Genomic DNA, 7,399 nt, shown 5'->3' on the forward strand with positions numbered 1-7,399 from the left:
AACTAACACGATTTCTATACAGACGAGTGGAAAAACTGGTAGAGACCGACCTTGGGTAAGATCAATTTGGATTCCGTAGAAATGTAGGAACACACGAGGTAGTACTGACCCAGTGTCTTATCCTAGAAGAGAGATTAAGGAAAGGTAAATCTACATTCATAGCAATTGCAGACGTAGAGAAAGCGTTTGACAATGTTGACTGGAATATTCACTTTCAAATCCTGAAGGTGGCAGGGGTAAAATACAGGGAACGACAGGGTATTTATAATTTGTACAGAAACCAGATGGCAGTTATAAGAGTAGAAGGTACGAAAGGAAAGCAATGATTGGGAAGGTAGTAAGACAGGGTTGTAAAACATCCCCGATGTTATTCAATCTCTATATTGCTCAAGGAGTAAACGAAACAAAAGAAAAATTTGGAGTAGGAATTAAAATCCAAGGAGAAGAAATAAAAACCTTGAGGTTTGCAGATGACATTGTAATTCTGTCAGAGACAGCGTAGGACATGGAAGAGCAATTGAACGGAATGGACAGTGTCCTGAAAGGACGATATAAGATGAGCATCAACAAAAGTAACACAAGGATAATGGAATGAAGTCGACTTAAATCGGGTGATGCTAAGGGAATTTGGTTACGAACTGAGACATTTAAAGTAGCAGATTGATTTTGCTATTTGGGCAGTAAAATAACTGATGATGGTCGAAGTAGAGAGGATATAAAATGTGGACTGGCGATGGCAAGAAAAGCGTTTCTGAAGAAGAGAAATTTGTTAACAACGAGTATAGATTTAGTGTCAGGAAGTCTTTTCTGAAAGTATTTGTATGGAGTGTAGCAATGTATGGAAGTTCAACCGTGAATTTACTTTCAAAATCTTTTCTTAAAGAATTTACTTTCTTTACTAACGATTCATCAAGAACATTAACACATTTAATCACACTATGTGAGCGTGGAAGTAGTTGCCAGTGGGTAACTGATGAAAACAAATTCAATTTCAACAAATGAAAATTTTATTCCTAAAAACACTTTCTTAAAAAAAAAAAAATTTAAAAATTATAATCAGAAAGCACCTTCTAAATATAAAGTTACAAATTATTTAGAGGCAGAAATAACAACTTTTTTTCACAGTATGAGCTTTCGGGCTTAGAAGCTTGCCGCCCCCCTTTAATACGGCCTTATTCACGACCGCTCACAACAAAAAAATGGTTCAAATGGCTCTGAGCACTATGGTCATCAGTGCCCTAGAACTTAGAACTACTTAAACCTAACTAATCTAAGAACATTACACACATCCATGCCCGAGGCAGGATTCGAACCAGCGATCGTAGCGGTCGCGCGATTCCAGACTGTAGCGCCTAGAACCGCTCGGCCACCCCGGCCGGCCGCTCACAACAACCTCTGAAAGACTACACTGGTGCAAATCTGCAACACACCAGATTACTTTAAACTAAAAATTTTAATAACTCACACAAAAACAAACTATGCACCCCGTAGGAGGGATGGAAATGGTACAAACACCTACATTAAAAAAAAAAAAAAATAATTGCCACCGAAAATGCAACTTGTTTTTAAAAGAAAACTCTTACTGTGGGAGGGTGGCAACTTTATATACTAAAATGACCATTTAAAGAAAAACCCATGAAATGTAGTCTTACATAAAATGTAGAAATATGCTCTACATTACACATATACCGCCTCTCAAGATGATAGGCAAGATAAAAACATATTTCAGGAATTCGGCCTTTACACTTAAGTAATAAATCCGACAAACATGACACGAACAGCTATTAACGTATGGCAGCCCGACAGACAGACACTATCTGCCTAATATATGCGGGCGAGAGAGACAGACGAGCAAGCTGGGGACAAGAGACTGACTAAGAAAACAAGTAGAATTTAACAAGTACATTAAACAACATATCACGAATCACTTAACTTCTAATACACAGCGATATCTATCGAAGACCCGGCGCAGCACCCCCAAAACGCTCTCCCAAACCGTCCGCTGCCAGCCGCTTCAACGGACGCAGGAAGCCGCGCTGATCTCCCGTCTCACGGCGTCTCAGCTCGCACCGGCCAGACCGACGTCGTGGGTTGACTCCTATTGCTCTCGTGTCGGCCGCGAAGCCACTACCCCTCGCTATACGGCGCTGCCCACTGGACTCAACGTGCCGACCTCACATGCGCCAACGCTCAAGGCGGACAAGTCATCTTGTGTCTCAGTGCGCGACCGACCAACCGATCGATCCAACCGCCAATGACCATTTCCTGAGCAAACTCGAACAGACTGGCGGCCTAACACATACTAGCACTCCGGACGACAGACAGATAAACTAGCTGCCCCACACTGACCCGGCTGACCTACTGACCGGACTCCGAGACTGACAGACTGACCCCTGCCGAGCTCATAGCGTCCCTTAAACGCACGTGAACAGGCAACTTTTCCCCTTCTCCACCAGAGGGAGACACCAAAGCTGCGATTGCCACAGCGGCGCCACCGCCAAAAACGGAGGGCGACTGCTTCACACTACGCGCTGCAGCGCGCTCTTCAAAACAGCAATTTTTACCACGGCTCAGAAGTGAAACATTGACGATAAACTATTTAGACAAGAAGAGAATAGAAGCTTTCGAAATGTGGTGCTCACGTAACTAATGAGGTGGTACTGAATAGAACTGGGGAGAAGAGGAATTTGTGGCACGACTTGATTAGAAAAAGGGATCGGTTGATAGGACACGTTCTGAGGCATCAAGCGATCACCAGTTTAGTACTGGAGGGAAGCGTGGAGGGTAACAATCGTAGAGGGAGACCAACAGATGAATACACTAAGCAGATTCAGAAGGATGTAGGTTGCAGTAGTTACACGAAGATGAAGGGGCTTGCACAGGATAGAGTAGCATGGAGAGCTGAATCAAACCAGTCTTTGGACTGAAGACCACAACAACAACAGCGAGTGCAATCTCCAACAGACAAAACAATCCTCAACTGAGACAACACATCCCGTGACCGGGATCGCCAGTAGAGAAGGTGAATCGTGTGCGGATTCACGCGTCAGGAGCCCGGAGAAATCGACTTCAGGTCTCAGAGGAGGATTATAGATATCGCAGTTACCTGTCTGGCACAATCCAAGCAAACGTTTGCGTGTAAAAACATACTGGCTGCAGTTGTTGCATCCTGTGAGTACTCGGGACAGTAAGTCATGTTCTGACTTTTGCAATAACTTGTAGTGACTACTGAGGAAAACGGTTTATCACACAGGTTGGTTTTCAGCGACGAAGTTACGTTTCATGTGCCTGGAAAGGTGAAGCGTCATAACGGGCATGTTTAGGGCACATAATATCCAGACGAATTTACGGAATACGTTAAGTTTTCTGAAGTTGTCTTTTGTACAAAATCCTCTTCAAAAGTTTATGAACTATTCCTCTTTGCAGAGAAAACTGCGACTGGTTTCGTGCACCTGGACATGCTGCAATAACGGCTTATGCCACAATTACAACAGCACAGTAGAGACTTCATACTGCAACAAGAAGGTGCTCCGCCACGCTTTTCTTCAGACTTTCGTGACTACCTCAGTGTCCAACTGCCTCAGCACTGGAGTGGCTGTGCTTGCCACCGTGATTCTCCTCTTCAGTGGCCTCCATTGTCACCTGACTTAACACCGTGTGATTTTTTGTTACCGGTATCATGTGTTCCTGCCTCTACTATCACTTAATTTTAAAGAGTTGCAAGATAGGATAATTAAAGTGGTCGCTGATATCGACGATAAAATGACAAGAGGTTTACTATCGTCCATACGGCGCATCACATACCGTGTCTATATTGAGTACCTGTAATGTATTAAATACTTGGAGGGAGATACTCTATCCATTGATGTAATGTATTTTCTGTATATCTTGTAGTTTTCGTGCCATCTTCTCTGAGACCCGGATGTACTTATTAACAATTCATTTGTACAGAGTGCTTCTCTCTAATCCGTCCGGGAACCTGTGAATTTCGGTGTAAAACTCCCAGTAATACATCATATTAAGATCACCTATGATTTGCTACTTAATGGAACCGAAGTCATGACCGTATCACGCGAAAAGCACGGAACTTACTTTGTATTTTGAACTAACTGAGTACCCGGCATTGTCCGGATATGTATTTATTCCAATCCTCCGTTAGTCCATTCTCTGCTTCCCCCTCTCTCTGTCCATCTCGTCCTCCCCGTCCCTGTTCTTCTCCTCCTCTTTCCTCTCTCTGTCTATCTCCTCCTCTCCCCCCTCTCTTTCCATCTCCTCGTCTTCTGTCTGTCCACTCAGCATTTCCTCATCCCCTCGCTCTCTTCATCTCCTCCTTTTCCCTCTCTCTGTCTATCTCTTCCTCCCCACGACTCTATCCATCTCCTCCTTTCCCTTTCTCTGTCCCTCTCCTTTTCTCACCTTCTCTCTCTACCATATGACGCTCACCACAATTGGAGGCTGGTGGTTTTTAGTATTTCTTGCCAGATCGAAATTAATATGTTACAAAATTCGGTAGATCATTCCAGGGGTTTAGGCTTAGCTTTTTACCCGTTGTTTTTCCCGCGTACGCACATGTAAAATATATCTGATATGAATTTAACACATGTATTTGTACGAACACTTCCCGTGTATCTCTTGCGAATTTTGCCCTGCAGTTTCGTCTTCACGCAGCTCAATGTTTATCACGTGTCACCTGAAGTACGAAGTGTAGAATCATATAATTTTACAGCTACATCTAGTGGATGTGTGGTTACTGTGTGCGAAATGTCTGTGAATAGAGTTAGTAGTAAATAAGTAATAAATTAAAACGTCATACATGATACCGCAGTTGTCTCATATCTCAGTATTTTAAGTCATATCGCGCGAAATATATGTCGTACAATGATATAAATTAGCTAGTACACTCAGCGGTATGTGTGAATACTGTCCGCTGAATGTTTTGCGAATACGGTTAGTAGTAAGGAAGTAATAAATTAAAACGGCATGCTTCTTGAAATGGCAACGGCGTTGCCGCAGTGGATACACCGGTTCCCGTGAGATCACCGAAGTTAAGCGCTGTTGGGCGTGGTCGGCGCTTGGATGGGTGACCATCCAGCCGCCATGCGCTGTTGCCATTTTTCGGGGTGCACACAACCTCGTGATGCCAATTGAGGAGCTACTCGACCGAATAGTAGCGGTTTCGGTCAAGAATACCATCTTACGACCGGGAGAGCGGTGTATTGACCCCACGCCCCTCCTATCCGCATCCTCCTCTGAGGATGACACGGCGGTCGAATGGTCCCGGTGGGCTCTCGTGGCCTTAAGACGGAGTGCTCATGCTTCTTGAGGCAGTTTTACTGCACGAACAGCGAAAATGTGGTAAGCGTTGAACATTTTCGTTTCGTCACTTTGTAGGGGCTTCTCAGTAAGAAAAACTTTCTTAAGGGTTTGAAATTTAAACTTTGTTACAAGTCAGTAAGTGATCTCGTCCTTAAATACTGGATGAGTAAAGCATGGGCACTCGCGCGTCATGGGCTACACTACTTCTTCACCTCCACGCGCACCCCTTTGATAGGTAGGTGGTTCTTATCCCCACAGATATTCTTTCCAGACAGTAAGTGACGCGTGCATCAAGTTTGGTTGAAATAGGTGCAGGAGCTGTGGAATGTATGTATAGAGTCATATATACGAAAATACATTTTTATAATATTATGGATACAAAGAAGAAGGTCTGGCGGGCTTGTGCTGCAGTGTGTGTGTGTGTGTGTGTGTGTGTGTGTGTGTGTGTGTGTGTGTGTGTGGAGGTATACACTACGCAAATTCATCGCACTGCCTCTCAGTATGAAATACGAAGCACTGTGCAAGGTTCGTCTTACTGCTCCCCGAATACGAAACTCATCAAAACGTAAATTTTCGTGTAACAGCACCCATCAGCAGACGGCCACCACAGCCGGTCCTGCTCGATGCAGGAAATGGAACGCGCCGAAGCGGCCGATGCTGCTACACGTCGCTTCGCTGCCTCCGCCCGTCCCCTCGCACGGCCATCTCCCCGAGCATCGACACGTAATCCGGCAGCAGCCGCAGCCCGAGTTATGTACGTATCATATCGCCGCCCTCCAGCAGCTCAACCTCCCTCCACAGGCGGCGGTCGGCGTGCGTTGATCTCTGCAGGAGCCGCCACAGCTAAAGAGGATCTGCCGATACAGCTGGGATTTCAACTTACGATGCTGTGTCTGTATACTCTGTCGCAACGACACGTCGACAACTATAAAAATCTGTGGGACAGTCTCACCAAACGGGGGGTTAGTCGGGAAGAAGGGAGATTGTGAGTTCCGTCGAAATGAAAGCAAACAACAAGTTATGTGAAGAGCTACGGGGAAATCACACCATTACGTTGATGCTGTACAGCTATACAGATCCTCGTCACGTAGGGGCAATGGGAGTACTGTCTGTAACATGAGAAATCTCAACTGTAGGATATCCGACTACTGAGGTCCCCAGACGCGGTAATGAAGTAGTAAGAGCAAAGGATAACATATTAGTCACTCCCAGGGGACGACACACTAACGTGGGGTAGCACCACCTCTAGATTTGATAATGGCCTCAGTTCGCCAAGGAAGAGAGTCCGCAACTTTTTCTGGTTTATCATATCCAGGTAATGCCACTCACCGATGATTAGAATCTGTAGAGGTAACAGACTGCGGATATGTTGTTGCTACGTATCATGCGTTGCCACCGATCACCCCTCCCATTTTTTGTGGTGTTTTAAAGAATTGACATATTATCAAATGGAAGTAAAGGACCTTTTAATCATCAATCAATAATTTAATATGTCAAGATGGCCACTAATTACTATAAACACATTATCGCTTTCGACATATTAATTTCCTTCTTCAGATCTGAGAATAATACACAAGTGCACTGAAACTTCCTGACAGATTAAAACTGTGTGCCGGCCGAGACTCGAACTCGGGACCTTTGCCTTTCGCGGGCAAGTGCTCTACCAACTGAGCTACCCAAGCACGACTCACGACACGTCCTCACAGCTTCAGTTCTGCCAGTACCTCGTCTCCTACCTTCCAGACTTTCACAGAAGATCTTCTGCGAACCTTGCAGAACTAGCACTCCTGAAAGAAAGGACCATTTCTGTGAAGTTTGGAAGGCAGGAGATGAGGTACTGGCAGAATTGAAGCTGTGAGGACGGGTCGTGAGTCGTGCTTCGGTGCTCAGTTGGTAGAGCACTTGCCGGCGAAAGGCAAAGGTCCCGAGTTCGAGTCTCGGTCCGGCACACAGTTTTAATCTGTCAGGAAGTTTCATATCAGCGCACACTCCACTGCAGAGCGAAAATCTCATTTTGGAAACATCCCGCAGGCTGTGGCTAAGCCATATCTCCGCAATATCCTTTCTTCCAGGAGTGCTAGTT

The 7,399-nt window shown here is 45.1% G+C and overlaps 1 non-coding gene across 1 annotated transcript; it reads right to left on the bottom strand.

Annotated features, from left to right (window-relative positions):
• Positions 1 to 6,924: 6,924 nt before the first annotated feature.
• Positions 6,925 to 7,000, bottom strand: Trnas-cga (transfer RNA serine (anticodon CGA)). The gene has a single exon. It is a non-coding gene; the product is annotated as a tRNA-Ser (tRNA).
• Between the last annotated feature and the right edge of the window lie 399 nt (positions 7,001 to 7,399).

Source organism: Schistocerca cancellata, chromosome 3, assembly GCF_023864275.1.
Source record: "Schistocerca cancellata isolate TAMUIC-IGC-003103 chromosome 3, iqSchCanc2.1, whole genome shotgun sequence".
In the NCBI taxonomy this organism is placed as follows: Eukaryota; Metazoa; Arthropoda; class Insecta; order Orthoptera; family Acrididae; genus Schistocerca; species Schistocerca cancellata.